Source organism: Camelus ferus, chromosome 12, assembly GCF_009834535.1.
Source record: "Camelus ferus isolate YT-003-E chromosome 12, BCGSAC_Cfer_1.0, whole genome shotgun sequence".
Classification (NCBI taxonomy): Eukaryota; Metazoa; Chordata; class Mammalia; order Artiodactyla; family Camelidae; genus Camelus; species Camelus ferus.
In genome coordinates, this window is record NC_045707.1 from 28,318,734 (window position 1) to 28,337,406 (window position 18,673).

An 18,673-nucleotide genomic window follows, 5' to 3' on the forward strand; every position below is an offset into this window, starting at 1 on the left:
TCCCCACTTGACCTGGGACAACGTGCCCACCTCCAGGGGGGGCCGGAGACGCATTCTCTGAACTAACAAGCTGTCCCGACTCCCCACTTACACAAAATAAATGTACATTCCCAGCCCTGAACATTCACTCGGACTAATGTCTCGCCTTCCCGGGATCTGTTGTGAAGAGCTTGAATACAGTTATACTGTGTGTTTCTATCCTTGTTCACACAATGGCTAGCTCCAACGATGTTGTTGACAAAAAGGGTGATGAGGGAAATTATGTGTCTAATCTAAAAGTAACTGAAAGGGGGGCGGGTATAGCTCAGTGGTAGAGCGCATGCCTAGCATGCATGGGGTCCTGGGTTCAATCCCCAGTACCTCCACTAAATGAATAAATAAACCTACTTACCTCCCCTCCCCGAAATTAAATTAATAAAATAAAAGTAACTGAAATTGACCCTACCTGTCAGGATTTTTTTAAACCTCCACCATCTTCAATAAAAAAAAAACTTTATGAAATATTCTACCCTTTTTCCTGCCTGCTTGCTGACTTGATGTCAGTCACATCGTCATGAATTGGTTTCCTGACCTATAATAATTTTTCTGTTTCCTCACTTGCTACGGGAAGCAGCCCTTCCTGCTTCTAATTTGGTCCCTTTCAAGCTACTGAAAAATCAAATTAACAAGGCGTTATCAGTTAAGGTTAGGTTCAGCTGTGAGTAACAGAAACCCAACTGTAGCAGCTTAAATGCAAAGGTATATTCACTTGTGTAAAGAGAGTGCGGTGCTAAGCAGGCCAGGTAAGAGGACTCAATGCTATGCCTGTCTTTTCTCTGCCCTGTGTGACTTGTCAGACTCTAAAAAGACCCTGGAGCTCTGATCTTTACAGCCCCATTTCAAGCAGCAAAAAAAAAGAGGGAAGAATAATCAAAGGATACCACTCTCTTCTTTTTACAGAAAAGTAAAAGTGAAAGTCCTACCAAAGTTTGTTACAGTTTATGGACCAAAACTTAGCCATATGACTACATCTAAAGAAAATGGAGGTGTGGTTCTCCGGACCACCATATTACATATAGATTCAAAGTCTCTAAAGGCTTCTGTTTGTTTATTTTATTATTTCCTTGTTCTTAAGATGTAGAGATGGCTGGAAATCTGACCTTCTGGTAAGCCGCAATTATCCTGAATTATCAGGAATGGAGCATTAAAAGTAGAGTGTGATCACTGTGTGGGGGTGCCGAGAAGAATCTGGAAAGCAGGCAAGATCTCATCCTCTCTGTAAATTCTAAGGCCATGTTTTACAATCTCTTAAAATCCATGCCTTCTTTTAAAAACATAAAATCATATGCCTTCCTTTATTGCTATTTGAAAAAAATTAATTAGGTATTAAGATTTAAAATAGGTCATGATCACTTTAGAATATACTTCAAAATATACAAATACTCACACATACCAGTGGGGATGCTGAATTCACACCTGCCACGCTACCACTTCCTGCTTTGAGAATCACTATTCAAAGGCAAAGTCAAGCAAAATGATAAGAGATGAGACATTGACCGATGGTTTCACAAGAGGCATGGGAAGTCTGAGAAGATAAATGAGCTCACATCTCTGGCCCCAAATCTGGTTATTCGGTCTGCTGGTTTAACTGGCCACCAAATTGGAAAGGCAATCAAGAGATCTGATCCAAATTAACTATAGACCTTTATTGATTTAGCCTGACTAAAACAGAGACATTAAGGCTAATGAGCCTACATTAAATAGATGATGCATTTAAACCAAAGGCAAGGAGATGTCATATTTAATAGAGAAGAGAACTGTGGGAAAGCATAGAGCTTCCAGTTACATGTAGATGGCTCCATGCATCTCAGAGACCCAGCAACTTTGTTGAATGGATGAGTTGACTTGATACACGGGGAGGCAGGGACCGGGGGATGATGAGAATGGGATGACTGAATAAAAGGAACTTCAACTGTTTTGGTGGTGTCTAACCTGCAGACAGAAAATCCCAGAGGGGGCCGAGAGAGGGAGAGGACAATTTCAGGTTTCTAGCTCTTTGGAGCATTTCCCATGCACGATGCTTTCCAAAGGTTTCCGCCAAAGAAGCCCTTTAAGACAGAGAAGAGAGATTGCCAGAGCCCAGAAGGTTCTCTAGCACATCCAGTGTCCAGCACCAAGCCTGGTATCTCCTTGAAGTTTTCACTTAAACAGGCATACAAACTGTATTCTGTCCAAAAGATAGTATTTGCTTCATTTCCTAGTTTTCGCCAACATTAAGGCATAATTGGCATACATCCTCCATGCCTCCTAGCATCCTGGGAGTACACGCAGCCCATTTTAAAAACTAAAAATCCGACCTGCGCATAACCCAGAGGGTTACTGTGCTTAGCCTTGCTCGAATGTTTTTATGTGCCATCTAGATAATTGTGAATGGGATTAATGGGATCTCAGCCCTTGGGGTATTTCTAAATTCTATTCTGCCATCACATGGAGCTGGGCCTCCCCTTACTCCAGGAGCTGAGGGTGGAAATAGGAAAGACCGTAAGCTGTCAGGTGATAGTTATCACCCTCTTTAAGGGAATGAATGAGAGGAATTTTATGGAATGGCATCCCTGAAAGATCACTGACATGGAACCAGAACGAGGTTTTTCAAGCGCAAGTAATATAGGAACTCCTTTCAAAGAAAAATTACCCTGTAATTTAAAGCACAGACCCATCCACTTTAACTTATATGGAGTCTATCAGAATGCTACTAAATGTAAATAAAAAGAGCATAAAACTCAGTATTAATTATTTCTGTTTATGTTCTTACACAACTACATAATCTAAAAATTTACATATTAAAAGCACAACCAACAAATGATGATTAACAGCTTTCACTTCATATAACCAACCATTTGTATATAAAATTAATCTTTCAATGTGAATAAAATTCTGTTCATTGCAACTGATTTTTTTCAAATAACTGTCAATACACACTTGAGCACAAAAATTGCAGAATATCACTCAGTTATAAATTAGTCATCCAGATAACCAAGAATATGTTTTAAATTTTTTTTTAGTTCTCATCAAAGTGAATTTAAATTTTTTATGTCATCATAGAAAATACTAAACATCTAAGACTACCCCAAGTTTAGATGTTTTGATCCAGTGAGAGGAATACAGAAATATAAATATGATTAGCATGTTACCAGGCTGTTGCCCCAGAATCAGACCCTGCCTCTCCCTCAAAAGGAAGCCAAGTACTGCTCTTATCTGTGTTTCCGTTTTCACCACAAAAGGAGGAGATACAAAGAGAAAAACGGGAACCAGTTAGAACCACACAGACCCAAGACGGCAGAAGACCTGATTTCCAGTAGACCTTGAGCCTCATTATACACCCGCTGTAATACACTAGCATGCTAAATGACACACCCACCAGCGCCACGATGGCTGACAGTCGCCATGACAACAACCAGAGGAGCTCAGACCAGGACTGAACAAGGAGAGTTGCCTCAGTTCTGGGTCCAAACCTCACCCTTGTTCTCAGATGAGTCCTGAATATTCCTCCATCTCTTTACTCAATATCCTTCCTTTTACCTCGCCCCTCCTAAATATATATGGTGTTTCAGCCCAAATCAGGTTGAGATGTTGATTTGAAAACTAAGTTCCGGCTTCTCCATTCTCTGGCCGCTGAATGAAGCTTGTGCTATTTCAATCTCAGAATCAGTTTCATTACTGACTGTGAAAATCCAAGTAGGGAAAGAAACCCCCTGGCCGAGACAAGGGGTCTCGGCCCTGGCTAGGACCCTGGTGCAGGTCCAGGCAACCACTTGGGTAACAAGAGTTTTTATCATGCTGTACTGTTCCATCTATTTACCTGTCTCCAGCACTAAAGAGAGTATTACATACAGAAATGCAATCTGGTTCATCATTGTATTCCTAGGTCCTAGTGTAGTGTCTGGCACATCGAAGCCCTAAAAATATATTTAGTGAATGAATGAATGGATTTCATAGAATTCTATGAAAGGGTTTCAATCCATATGCTGATCAACAGAGTGAGGAAAAGCTACCTTAAAAGTCAAGGGAAGATGTGTAACGATAAAGCCTTGGGTATCATCAAGAAAGACTTGTCTCCCATATAGGAGGATGACCTGTCACCAGATGATCACAGGAGTTGTGGGGATGTGGGAAAGGTCTGGGAAATGACTGGCGTTAGTTCGTTGCCATAGCTTTGGAGGAAACTGTGGTCCTGAAGCCTGAGTTTACCAGTGACTTGGATTGGTTTATATTTTAATCTCTTAAAAGGCTCTTTCTGGAACTCAAGGAGATATATAGGTATGTTTGCTAAAGAATTTTCAATTTACCTAAATATTAAAGATAAAGGGAGTTGGAACCAGTCATTTAAATCTGTTTTTTAAATGTTAATAGTAGCATAATTTTGAAATCTGTTGATCATATAGGGCTTCTTACACTAATTTCATTTTCCTACCAGTTGAAGAGAAGCTGGGGAAAGGCATTAATGAACCAGCATAGCCAACTTCTTTTCTTATCTTTTTCTTTTTTGTCAAAATTTCTTGAGCATAAAAATAATCCTATATGTGTGAATTATAAAAATAAGTAAGTGAAATGAAAACCCCATCTCCTTTTAAAGGATGCAGAAGATAAATTTTTGTTGTGCATACAAAAAAAATTAGAATTCAATGTGTATTTTGCAATCCTTTCCCCATCTCCTAAGAGAATAAATAGTAATGTATTTTCTATGCAAAGGTCTAACAGCTGACAACACTACTTGTTTTATCTGTCCTAAGGGGCAGGTATGACAAGAGAAACTGATCATACTGTCTGGTAAGAATGGAGCAAATTACATAAAAATACTTTCTTTCTGTGTGTCATTGAAGATACAAAGGAGGATTTGTTTTAACTGAAAGTTTTCCATAGGGAGAGTTTGTGATTTAACTAGTACTTTCTTATCATGTTACCTTACTCAAATTCCCATTTTCATCTTAAAATATAACCTAATTACAATGGTAGATTCCTAAAGCATAAATTCAGAGCTCTAGGATGGGGTCCACAAGCACAACTTTCTTGCTAAGTTGCTATTTGATCAATCAAAAAGTGTTTGTGGTATTGATTATGTGACTAACATGTGTTCTTATTTATATTTTCCTAAATTATAAAATTTTAATTTTTAATTTAACATTTCAATAGAGTTACCTGTAAGTTCCCTGACATCCTTGAAGGAATAATGTGCAGGATGAATGGGTGGACTATGGATGCATGCACGCACAGATGGATGGATGGACAGATGGACAAATGGGTGGGTGGATATACAGCGAGAGGGATAAAAACTATTAGCACATAAAACAGTAAAGACGATAAGTCAACAACTATGTTCATCTGCGATATTGGCCTGTAGTTTTCTATTTTTGCGATATCATTGTCTGGTGTTTGTATCAGTGTGATGCTGGCTTCATAGAATGAGTTCAGAAGTATTCCTTCTTCTGCAATTTTTTGGAATAACTTGAGAAGGATGGGTGTTCAGTAGAATTTACCTGTGAGGCCATCTGGTCCTGGACTTTTGTTTCTGGAGAGATTTTAGGTTACTGATTCGATTTCAGTACTGGTAATTGATCTATTCATATTTTTTATTTCTAGTTCTTCCTGATTTAGTCTTGGGAGATTGTCCATCTCTAAAACTCTGTCTGTTTCTTCTAGGTTGTCCATTTTATTGGCATATAGCTGTTTACAGTAGCCTTTTATGATCCTTTGTATTTCTGTGGTTTCAATTGTAACTTTTCCTTTTTCATTTCTGTTTTTAGCAATTTGGGCCCTCTCCCTTTTTTTCTTAATGAGTCTGGCAAAGGGTTTATCAATTTTGTCTATCTTTTCAAAGAGCCAGCTTTTAGTTCCCTTGATCTTTTCTATATTTTAGTCTCTACTTAGCCTATTTCTGTTCTGATCTTTATTTCTTTCCAGACTGTGTATCAGCTGCAATTGAGCCCAGGCTGCAAGTTGTGTTCAGGTCTACTCGGTCTCTTTTTATTCTGGAACCAGCCTGAAGGGACAGTGGCAACTGGGGGCACGTTTCTTTCCTAGCAGATGACCAGAACATAAAAGAAGAAGCGTAACTGCACAAGTACGTTTCAACTGTCTGCTCACGTCATATCCGTCAGCCAAAGGAAGTAACAGAGCCCAGCCCAACGTCGAGGTGTGGCTGTATCCTTCATCCTCTATGAAGCCACTTCGAGGATGTGAATAGATAATTCAATTACTAGGAAGTTGATAATTCAGAACCACCATTCAATTTTGTTTTCCGAGGTTCTTTTCTTATCCCTTTTCCCTTCTTATCTTATCTCTTTCTGGGTTCTTATCTCTGTTATATGTTAATGACCTCCAAATCTATATAACTTCAATCCAGATTGTTCTGCTGATCTCCAGAGCTAAATAACCAATTCCCAAATCTCTAGTTGGAAGTCCCATAGGCATCTGAAATGCAAGATATAATCAACACTTAAAGAACTGCATGTCTCATCTCTCTATCAATAAAGAGCTCAAACTTATAAATTAATATATAGGGAGGGATTGTTATGTGTCAAGCACTATGAGAGGGATAGGAGATACAGCTGTGAAAAAAATTTTGAGGATTGCTGCTTTCATGTAGCTTACATTGCACACGCTTGTTAAAAAATCTAAATTTTTTGCATATCAGGGTTGCATCACTAGATCACTACAAATAATATAGAAAAGAGGGTTATTAGAGAGTTAGACACATGTGGTTGTGGGAGTAGTCTATGTGGGCTGATGGAGGAGTCCATGTGGGTTGTTGCCTCTATGATTAGTTAACTATAGTTAACTCACTGTAGGTCAGCCAGACTGGCAGCTGGGAGGAATAGATGAATGGAGATGAAAAGAAAGACAACTGGACACCATAAGGATGACCTGGGACCACGTCTGTCTCTCGCCATCTCAACCTTGACGGCCTAGGTGACCTGCTGGTGCCCTTCCCCATGGACCTGCACATTCAGTTCCCTTAGCACTGGGGAAGCTGACGGTGGGGGATCTGACAAGAGCTGGAGGGGCCACAGGACTGGGAACTGCCCTGCACCAGCCAGGCAAGCCAGCAGACCTGCACCAACGTGCTTGAGTCATCACCCTGCCCAATGCCCAGCAGCGACCTTCAGAACACAATATGGCTGCCACTTCACTTCCGCTTTCCAGATCTTGTGTAGAATGTCCCCCAAAACCATGCAGGGCAGGGAGTTCTGGGAAATGTAGTTCCAGAGTAGCTGATGGACACAGCACAAAGCCATCCCAGTTTGTTTAACAATAGATAGATAGGTAGAAAGAGCGAGAGAGAGGGATAAAATATGATACGACTTAAATGTGACCTGAATGGTGTATAAAATCTGTCTAATCCTAAAGGTGAGAGAATTCACCCCAAAGGCAAAAATAAGTGGAATAATATATTCTGGTAAGTAGTCGGACTTATGTTCAGAGGCTTATCTTTTTGAAAAATTTGATTAATAATACAATTGCCTGTTTAAGAACCTTACAAAGATTTGATGGAACCTGATTAAAAGATGCTGGTACACTGCTATATAAAACCTAAGCGTTGGGGGCAGGGTATAGCTCAGTGGTAGAGCACATGCTTAGCATGCACAAGATCCTGGGTTCAATCCCCAACACCTCCATTAAAAAAATAAATAAATAAACCTAATTACCTCCTCCCCGCACAAAAAAATGTTTAAAAAACCCCATAATTTAAAAAAAAAAAATCCTAAGTGTTAAGTATGTTTAATTATTTGGAGGAAAGATACTACACAGAGACAGGAGGCCCCACTGCTCACGTGCACAAGAACCTCACACCACACTGAGGCCATTTACTCCTTCACAGGAGTAATTTACTGGTGACCTAAAAAAGGTGAATGCACCAAACCCAAGGCTAACTTACAGGCAGGGAGTAATTTACTCTCCTGGAAGCAACTGGCTCATCACTTTTACTGTAGTTTCCACACATATTCTGAAGAAGGTGTCAATCACTTGAGGATCTAGGTACAATTGACATGATTTAAAACAGATGTCACATCTCAAGAATGGAAAGAAGGTTCTATCTGGAGAAGTGCCGGAGGCACGGGAAATGCTTGCAGCTGGCAGGCCCTGAGGCCCCGCCCACAGGCACGGCCACTGCTCGGCCAAGTTTGCAAGGAAGAGTCGACCTACGGTACACCCAAACGCCCACTTTCTTACCCTGCTTCCTTTCGCCTTCTCTCTCATCATCGACTCCTCGTGTTCTCTGGATCGAAGGAAAGATGCCAACAAACTAATTTGCACTAAGGTGTAAAACCCTGATAAGACAGCTACAGGATATTAACAGGGTCATAAGCCAAAGAGAAACATCACAGTGATGAGATCTGAGGGAACCTTGAGCCGGTAAGGGAGGAAATAACCTAGTCCAGATTCCCTCAGATCAATCCGTCTACTCATTTCCAGCCTGCCTTATCCTCTATCACAGAGCACTCACAGATGGTAAGAATGAGGACTGTTTTTCCTCAGCCGAGTGCTTCCCCATGGACTCCAGATGTAGGGGAAACTCCAGCCCGCCATTTGTGCGTGTTTCTTGGGAGCAATTTTGGTGTTCTCACTAACGACAGGCCAGCGCTGTCCCCTCCTGCACACTGCTTTTCCCACTGACTGAAACTCACAAGCAGGACATATTTCTTGACATCTTTCCCTTACTACTGAACTCTCTCTCCAAAACTAAGTGATAGGATGGATGAATAGGTAGATAGGTAGATAGGTAGATAGGTAGATAGGTAGATAGATAGATAGATAGATAGATAGATAGATAGATAGATAGATAGATAGATAGATAGATAGATAGAGGTAGATATAAAAACGTATCATAAAGGGGAAATATAAATTTTCAAACAAGCGAACAAAGGGAAATGAAATACCAAGTAGCCTGAAAGATTTCCTTTACCGAGAGTGTTGGAAAGGCTTTCAAACCAATGCTTGCATTTCCACACTACAGAATTGTACCTCTCGCCCCACAGATTCCAAAAGAAGCATCATTAATGCTTTAGCCTTGAATGGTCCTACCCTGTTGTCTGCCCTCCCCACTGTGCCAACCCTCCATATCCCAAGCTCTTAAACAGCTCAGATCCATTTTAATGCCAAGCGAGCCCTGCATGGGGGCCCCAATTTACTGGAGCCGAGGGCAAAAATAAGGCTATGAGACTGTTCGCGAGAGCTGAAAATAACTAGTCTGGCAATGCTAAGCTACACTTTTGAGAGAGACAGCAGAGCAGCAGAAGAGAGATTCTAACCACCCCGCTGCCCATAAATGACCTCCCTGCTCTGCCCAGCGGTGCACTTCCTCCCTATGAGAACATCTCCCCCAAGGCACTGACCGTCATGCAGCTTTTTATCTTTCACCCACGTATCATCTTTTTCAACGTCTACTGAATACTAAAAGACCAGTGGCCATGAGAGAAGGCTCTTAATGTAATTTAATCTGACTTCAGAAACGACAGCCAGGAGACAAATACATCACTGGATGTATTTTTCTTTGAGAATGACCAAAATTTACTCATCATGAAATCCTCTGTTGTAAGCAGGTCCCAAAGGATTGCAAAACAAAAGCTAGATTCACCAGCTTCTTCCTTGCTAAACAAGACTTGCTCTGTCCCTTAGAGCAACCAGCAACCAAAAAGAATTTGCACCCGGCCCCACAGGGCAAGGAACTGAGAGCAAGAAGAAGACTAAAAAGAGGAAGGGTGGGCTGAGGAGGTCCCGGCCCCACCTGCACCATCCAGGGCACCGGACCACATCACCAGGATGGAGGTCCAACAACTGGGTGCATGTTAGTCAACAGCAACGTCAGAGTTTCTCTGCAGCAGGCACAGAGCCAACATGAGGCACCAGCAGGCACACAGACACTTGCCTTCTTGCCAAACCCTCAGGCAAGCTGGATCCAGTCTCTATTATCTAATTTGATTCTGTGCCCCTGGCTACAAAGGTGGATGGGATCCAAGCCCTAGTAAATCCTCATGCCCTGAATGGTTCCCAGGAACTCAGGTCAGCTCTGGCACCTCCGCGGGGTCGATGCTTCACATGATGTACCCTCCCCTTCTCCTCCGCTAGCAAACAAGCTGCTTCCCTGGAGACTTGCAAACTGGAGGGAGCCAGGGATTAGACAGAATATTTTTAAGCAAATAGGAGCAGAAGCTGGCATTAGCACCAGGCCAGGATTTCTGAGCTACAAGGAGCCTCAGCACGTTTTGCAATTCACTGACTCCCAGACTGACGACCCAGGTTTCAAAGTTTTGTATTATACCTCCCTCAAATGTCGTGTTAGAGACTAAACTCGTCCTAAATACGTAAATTTTCATCTATAGCCATCACGCATCGCAAGACATTTTTTATTGTAACTCTGGCTATCTGATCAATCGAGGAGGGGCTTAGAATCAATTTTTGGTTCACATTGGTATTCCCAGAACCCAGCACTGAGTCCGGCACACAATGTGTAAGCACCAAAACTTCACTGAACTGAATTATCCTTGCTGGTTATTATTATGGTACATAGCACAGATTACAGATCACGTACTCCCTTGTTTTCGACTTACTTGTACATTACATTAAATTTATTTGTATATCATATTATAAGCTAGAGGCAGCATAGCTAACCAATAAATATGTTCATCAAATAAAGTCTGAGAAACTATGAATTTCTCCAAACCATGAAATGATTTAAAAAACTAATTTGGGCTTATTATTTCCAAACAGTCTACCACTAATTTTTTTAAACCACCATTGCTAAGATGCTGCAGAATGATATCTATTGGCTTTAACCACCTCTTCTAATCAATATTCTAATGGGCACAAAGGGGAAAGAAAAGACATCCCCCCAAAGTCAAAGATTTCATTAAAGAGCAGAAGAATTATTGCCTGGTGAAATGGGTATTTTCTGTACTAGCAAAGCTACTTGGTAAGCTGGCTGCAATGGGAAAGGTTTTGGTGGTTTTGGTGGTCTCTGCATGTCAGCACCTGGTCTCTGGGCTGGCTGCCCAGCAGTCTGGAGCTGGGGGCAGGCACATCTCAAAGCAACTTTTTCTTTCTCAAACACATTAGACATTCAGCTAGCTGGGCCAAATGGTTCCCATGGATACTCCTCATATGGAGAATTGCATGATCTCTGTATGCTATTTGGTTAATGCTTTTGCAGTGGTAATAAATTCAGACTGGTAAATCTCACTAGAAAACAGGAAATTCCCAAGTAAAGGTGAAAATCAAATGCAAATCAATGTTCTATGTGATACTATGATGCAATTCATTAAATGGGACAGAATATTCCAGAGGGACTAGAAAAATAGGGCCTGGGTGACATCTTAAATACACACCATTCTAATTTTACCCAAGCTAAATAATTGTATGTTATTATAAACATACACACTATTACTAGGTAATAATAGGGTTGCATTCATATACTAAGCACTTTACAAACTATAGGTACAATGGTATTTGCAGTAATGGTTACCATCAAGTTTGCAGAAAGCTTGCTGCCTCATCTTCACATGTTCACGTGGACAACTGAATTTTCCAAAATCCTCAGAAAGGTCACAAAGGGATATGATAACTGAGAAGAAGAGAAAGGTGAGAGGGGTTGGTTGCCTGCAAAAGGATCTTGGTTTATGAAAAAGAGCGTGGATTTAGGAGTCAGATCCATCTGTATTTGAATCCTGGTTCTTATTTACGAGCTGCATAACCTTGGGCAAGTGGTTTAACCACTCTTTCCTAATCGCTAAGAATGGTGATAATAATACCCTTCAGAAAGCCGATGCAGAGATTCAGGCCAGAATAATGCATGTGCAAATCCATCACTTTGCAGTTCGGAAAATAGTGCCTGCTCCTAAATGTTTAGTTTTCTTCTTTATGTAGAGTGACTTCTGTGCTTAAAACTCACAGCTGGCACTGGGGAGCTTGGATCGTTTCCACCCCTCTTCCATTTCCCCCTACATTCTCCGGGGAGCCAGGCCCTATTCCTCACATTTCTGCCCTCCATTCTTCCCTTTATTCTTCAGGTCAAATAAAATTTTAATCTCAGACAGCTGAGATTTCAAGGAGTTAAAAGGGATACCTTCTTACAGACAGGTGACATTTTCTAGGGGAGTCTAGATTTGGGGTTCGCCTTGGTATTCTAAAGTAGCCTCAGGTAGAGGAAGTGGTCTGGGAGGTCTTTAATTCAGGTGAAAAAAAAAAAAAAACCCACAAGCTGAAAAATCTGAGTTTCTCTGTTCTGGAGACAGTTGTGATAATTGGTTCAGGGGAGGCTGGAAGGGAAGTGCTGCCTATTAACCTAACTAGATCATTGCAAAGGCGCCTTCCTTGCAGAGAACTCAGAGCCCTTTAAAATCAAAAGTTCCACTTGTGCTGAGAATATTTTTGCCCTACTTTAGAAGTTCTGGAACTCTCTCAGGCCACTAAAGGGAACAAAAACTTTAAAACTGAAAATCCTTCATATGGTTTCCCTTTAGGATACGTTTAGTTCAATAAATGAAACGCAATTTACCTGGAAGATTTATGATGCATTTCCAAAAGGTAGACATTTACTCTCTCCTCATCACCAAGATTGGGCACAATTATGTCATTAACCTCCCAAACGTTCCTTTTGGATGGTGGTGAATTTCCTAATAACCATTATGGTCAAGCTGAGGTCAGAGGTAAACAAAAGGTTAAGAATCACAGAGTCTAGGGTCATATAACTTCAGAGGCAAAAACCATGATTGGAATCTAGGTTCTCTGGCTAATTACCTCCCTGCCATCCAGGCTGGTGTGTCTCTTCTGATGCCTACAGAAACCTATAGTTCCTGATGCCCACAGATCAAGAGGACAGCGCAAAAGAGATGGAGATACGGTCAAGTGACCACGGAGGGAAGGAAAGGCTCCTCCACCTGCTTCATCCTGTTTATGTCCTGTCTATTAGGGCGGATTATCCAGTTTGCAGCTCAGATCCTAAGTTTACAAAGTTAAAGTAACTGAAAATTTCTGAGATTCCACTGCAGGTGATACACTGTGCTGGATATTACGTCCTTTTTTAATTTAATCTTTGTATTAAATAAAATGATCAAGCCATTCCTCTTTCTCTCTCTCTAGACCAGTTACCTACAACCTCTGACAACTACCTTCAGCTGGGATTGATTTTCTTGACATGAAATCAGTTCAGCCTTGGTAATTCGTTTGCCACCTCCCCTGTATGCCAAGGAAAGGCTGTACATAGATAATTGATTACAAAACCTGGTTGATCACAGGATCCCCAGAAGATACCCAAATTATAAGCATCCATGGCAGGTTGTATGGCTGCCTGGAATGGCCAGAAATTCCAATGCTACCTAGGACAGTAGGATTTAATGTAACACTTGCTAGAAACATAACAGAAGCATAAAATCTAATCTTTATAGTAAACATGACCCCTGTCACATCCTCCTCTTATTGCTTTCATCTCTCCACCTCTGCTTTGGGACCTGCCTCTTCTGTTTGGAATCTAAAGAGTCTAGGTCAGGGGCTTCTCCACCTCTGCACTGCTGACATTTGGGGCTGGATAATTCTTTGCTGGGGTAAAGGGGGACTGCCCTGTCCATTGTGAAACATTCAGCAGCATCCCTTGCTTCTATGCAATGGTTGCAGTAGCAACGTCCCTCCCCAGTCAGGAAAATCAAAAATGCCTCCAGAAGTTGCCGAATGTCTCCTGAAGGATAAAGTTGCCCCTAAGAATCCCTGGTCTCAGCATTGCACTAAGGGACGAGGAAGTTCCAGGAAGCTCCAGCTTGAGTGTTACTGTGCTGCCCTGAGATCATTTTCTGGCAACTACAATCCCTGCTCATCTGAGAGACTGATAGTCTAGGCTCAAAAGTAACATGTCATCTGCAGAGGAGGAGAATAAAGAAGTTCTAGTCTTAGAGAATTTTACAGGAAGCAGCCACCCATCCATTTCCTAGGTAAGTGGACCAAACACACAAAACTCTAGGTTGAAAAAGATCATCCTGTACATTAGAACACATGCTTGTGAGTGCACATCTTCAACCAAATCTTCTTAACACAGAATAAGTTACGGGGATGAGGAAGAAAACACAATTTCCCATTTCTACCCATAAGGGCTATTTTGGGGGCATGCAAATAAATCAGAGACTAAATCGTGAAGATATTCAGATGGCTCCCCTTCTCAAATGTACTTAGTACCAATGCGTAAGAAACGATCTTCTGAAAGAATGTGAAGGAAATATCTGTTGATAAATGCTGTTTGACTCTTGCAGAACTGTCTAATGCTGCAAAGTCTTTGCCTTTATTCCTTGGCTTTAATACAATTATAAAATGAGGAAAGAGCTGCACAATATAGTAATATTGATTTAGGCATGTTTGATCTTATTTTTCACCTTTATCCATTTTTTTTTTTTTTTTTTTAGTCTAGAAGTTAATCAGGGAAGACTTTGTTTGGCTGTTAGATTTGTCTGTAACTAAATATGATGTTATAAGCTGAAATACAAGTAAGTATCTCCAAGCATTTTAGTGCAAAATCAGAGATGGCAGGGTTGGATTGGGAGGGGCTGGAAATGGAACGATTTAGGCAATAGGACACTTAAACTACCTAATCAATAAAGCAGTCATTCCACGTTGTCAAAATAGAGACAGAATGTTCTAAACTTTTAGAGAGGATTCAGAGGACAGCAATATATGTAGCTATCAATATACAAATACATAATGATGTAATCCTCACAACAACCCCAAGAGGCAGATACTGTGATTATCCCCATTTTTCTGATGAGAAACTGAGGCACAAAAAGATTAAGTAACTAGTTCAAAGCCAGTTAGTAAGAGTCAGAGCTGGGATTTGAACCCTGGTAGTCTGACCTCCAAACTCATTCAATGATGGCACAGAACGGTCTCTTTAAGAGATTAGAAGCAAGAATCTAGGAAGGAAACAGGATCAATTGTCCCAAAGAAGTGGTAGATCACATAAATACTGCCACATTAAAGGAGGACCTGGCAATTACTCTGTTAATTTTATCTCTATAGAGAGATATTCCTTTGGAGTTGAGAAGAAAGGGACCAGATACATCCCCTTCCGCTATCTTCCCTCATCAAATTAACCATGTAATTGTCAAAAGCCAAATCCCCTTGGTAGATAATGCCATAAAGTTATTGTTTAAAGATATGCAGTTTTGTAAACAAGCATCTTCCCACTCCCACTGACAACTACAAAGCACCTCTGTGTGGGAGGCCGAGTTATTACCTCAGATCTGAAGTGAGGGACTCCACACCCATGAGGCAACTCATCAAGGTTACCTCAGAAATACTGCTGGGCCTTGGAAAAGCCCTGCCCCCGCCTGCTGCTACCAGGTCTCTTCCATTCTCATCTTAGAGGTGCCCTTGCTTCCCCCCACATTCTCCTCAGTCTCCCCTGCCTTCACCTGCCCTCTCAACACAGACTTTCCCAAGGCTCTGGTCCTCGGCCACCATCTTGGATGAAGCCATCTCTCATAAAGTAATTCTAAGTCAGCCTCCGGCCTGACCCCCCCACACTGACTTCCAGATCCATATTTCTAACTTCCTACTGGATGGTTCATTCATTTGTCTACACTGGGGGGCTTCCCAAGGCAGGGGGCTTCCCTGCCTTACCCATCCCGGCTCTGTCTTCAATCATGATGTCCTTCCTGTGCCAACAACCTCAGTGCAGAAGTCTCCGGACTGGGTCTCAAGGGACAACACCAAATTTCTTCTCCACTGTTAGTCTGGGTGATAATGATTGATCTATGGGCACCATGGAACTATTTGAAGAGGGGCTCCTAGGGAAAAAAACGAGACTTTCTTTGTGAACCCGTGGAGACTCAAAGCTGGTGAGATTTGAAATGAATGCCTCATTAATACTCTAAGGCTGATGCAAGCTGGGACATACTGCAAACAAGAGACCACCCAAGGAATCTGTGATACCAAATGAAACATTCAACAGAAAAGATGTGCTCCCTGAGGGGCTTCATAGTACTTAAGCCAACCTCGTCATTTATAACACAACCACAACCAGAGTGCAGGTCTTAAGACTCCTTCTCTATCATCCATTCCAGTATGCAGCCTTGCATGGTCATTTTTCTGTGGTGAGGCCTTTGAAGACATTTTTTTTTTTAATTCCATGGACAAAATATTTAAGTAAGCATTCATTTCAAACTTCATTCACTTAAAAACATATACTGAGGGAAAAAAAGTCCAGATGAAAACATTTCTGCAACTCCAGTGTTAAAGGACCCCCGGTTTTATTTGTGGGTGATGATAGCTCTCTCCTTCATTCACTGATGACACCACCTGTCCACCATGAAACTTCCGAAATATCTCCCCCAAAGAACAATGTGTTAAATTATGCCATTTTCCCCACCCTGTGAGAATCACAGCCCCGTGCTCATGACCTAAAACAGCTGCCTTCAGGTGGGGTGGGTTAAAATTGCACACACACTCAAGAGAAGTATCTCACATTCATAGATGGATATGCGGGCTGGCTGTAGTATTTGGGTTGATCCACAGCGAAACTTTGGTAAAACATATATTTTCATCCCTATTTAAGAGCAGAGGAAGATGAAAGCTAGGGTATGCTAGAAGGGAAATTCAAGCTCACATTCTGAGACGTGATCAGAAAATACATCTTAAAATGCAAACCACTCGGAGACTTAGATTTAAAAGAAATCAAGGCACCATCTTGTTTAACACCCTGGCTTGACCAGTGGAGGTAAGACTAGGAAATGTTTGCTTCCTCTCATCACTGAGCTTTTGGCCTTGCTGGTCCCACTTCATAAAAACATGCTGCCAGCTGTCCCCACCCCCAACCCAAACCTTATGTAGAGGCTTACTCTCATCCAGGAAGCCTTGACTGACTAAGCCCCATTCCCCTGTTCAATGCTCTGCCCGCATCACTTGGCTTCCCCATAGCACTTATCACTCCAATAAGTTTACATTGATTCATGTCATTTTTTTAATTATACAAGATTGTATAATCAAGTTTAATGTCTATGTTCCCTACTCATTTAAAAGCTTCATGAAGACACCATTGCATCGCCAGTATCCAGGAGAACACTAAATTTGAATAAACATTTACTAGATAGATTCATTTATCTTGAACTCACGTCTTCTGACTCTGTCCAATTCCTTTTATCTCTTTCACTATGGAAACCGAAGTTAATTCTTCTCTACTTATATTCACAAATTGGTCAGAATCTTAAGGGAGGATTCTGTTCAAAATACAGTTCCTTAATTAAGAGAAAGTTGAAATTCTGCACGCAAACTGAAAGATAATGTATCCCCTTTACTACAGCCCTAGGCCCCTATGCTAATAAAACCTGCCTGTTGAGAGAATCTGATCCATTAATCTTGTTATCCCAGATGGAGCCCAAGTACCTCAGGCGGCCCTAAACTGTGAATACAGCTAGATCCATGCCAGTGTTAATAGCAGTTGTCTTCGACTCCAAAAGTTATGAAAGCTTTTAGAAAATCTCCCATCAGCTACAAATATGTGAAGGAATCTTCAGGACAGATATACCTGGCCATAGTTCTCCATCACTGTCAGGTGACCCAGGACCATGCAAAATCTCACAGAAGCCAACTCTGGGCCAGAGAGTCTGCTCCTGTGATATCGCTCCCTGAAAATGCCAACGGTGAAACTGGCATATCACACGCCAGCTGAGACGGTTCTTTCTGTATCACCTGCAGTTTGGGTCCAAGCCACTTGGCTTGATCATGGTCCTCCCACCCACAGGCTGAATCTTCCCAGGGTGCTTGGGTTGGAGTGCCTTCCATGACAGTCAGCTGTCCTACTCCTCCCCTTGACCTCCGGGCCAGGGCTGAGCTGACTCCGTGAGCCAGTCTCCTTTCCCACTGTGATGAGCTCTCTCTCCAGAGGTCTTCTGGGTCCCTAAACAGCCCAAGAGCAAATTCCACTTTGGTTACCCTCGTCTGACAGATTGTATCATTCTGGCCAAGTTCACATTTTTCCCCAGTAGGTCTTCAGCTCCTTTGTCAACCAAGGCAGGGAAATATAATCGAGTGGAGAAATGGACCCCAACTCCAGTCACCCCAGCTTCTACCCTGTTTAAATGAGAATGGACAACCCAACCTCCAGGCATTTCAGATACCTGAAAAGCTAACTAGAATAGTGGGAAGTATCACAGATCTGCAATGAGAAAGACTTTGACTTAAATTCCATCTCCATCATTTACTGTCTAAATTACCTCAGGCAAATTTCTTAACTTCTCTGGGCCTCGATTTCCCTGTCCATTCAATGGAAGACAAAAACACTGATCTCAAACGGTGAGAATATTAAAACTAAAATCCTACATGGAAAAGAGTCTGGCACAGAGAAAGGGAAACAGACCCTACCACCTTCCTTTCAAAGTCATCGAGACTAGAATGAAGAGAAAGGACAGACATAACAGAACGGGAGCTGCGACCCAGCACCCACGTCCATAGACTTACACAGTACCAGAACTGTTTCCCAGAATATATTCCCAACTCACCATCAATTTGGCATTCATGCCTCCACAGGGACTGTTTGATGCAGCAACGGCTAGCTATCAACCCATTCTTGAGAAAATTCAGTCACCAAAGTGACCTTCCAGGCTCATCCAGAAAGCCATTGGAAGTGTGAAGTAAAATCAAGTTAACCATAAAGTAAAAGAGA

At 41.7% G+C, this 18,673-nt stretch overlaps 1 long non-coding RNA gene and 1 other non-coding gene across 2 annotated transcripts in view; one reads left to right on the plus strand and one right to left on the minus strand.

The window, feature by feature from the left end:
• LOC116667646 overlaps positions 1–18,673 on the minus strand; it is a 219,128-nt gene that overhangs the window by 84,723 nt on the left and 115,732 nt on the right. The window lies entirely within an intron of this gene.
• Positions 294–365, plus strand: TRNAA-AGC. The gene has a single exon. It is a non-coding gene; the product is annotated as a tRNA-Ala (tRNA).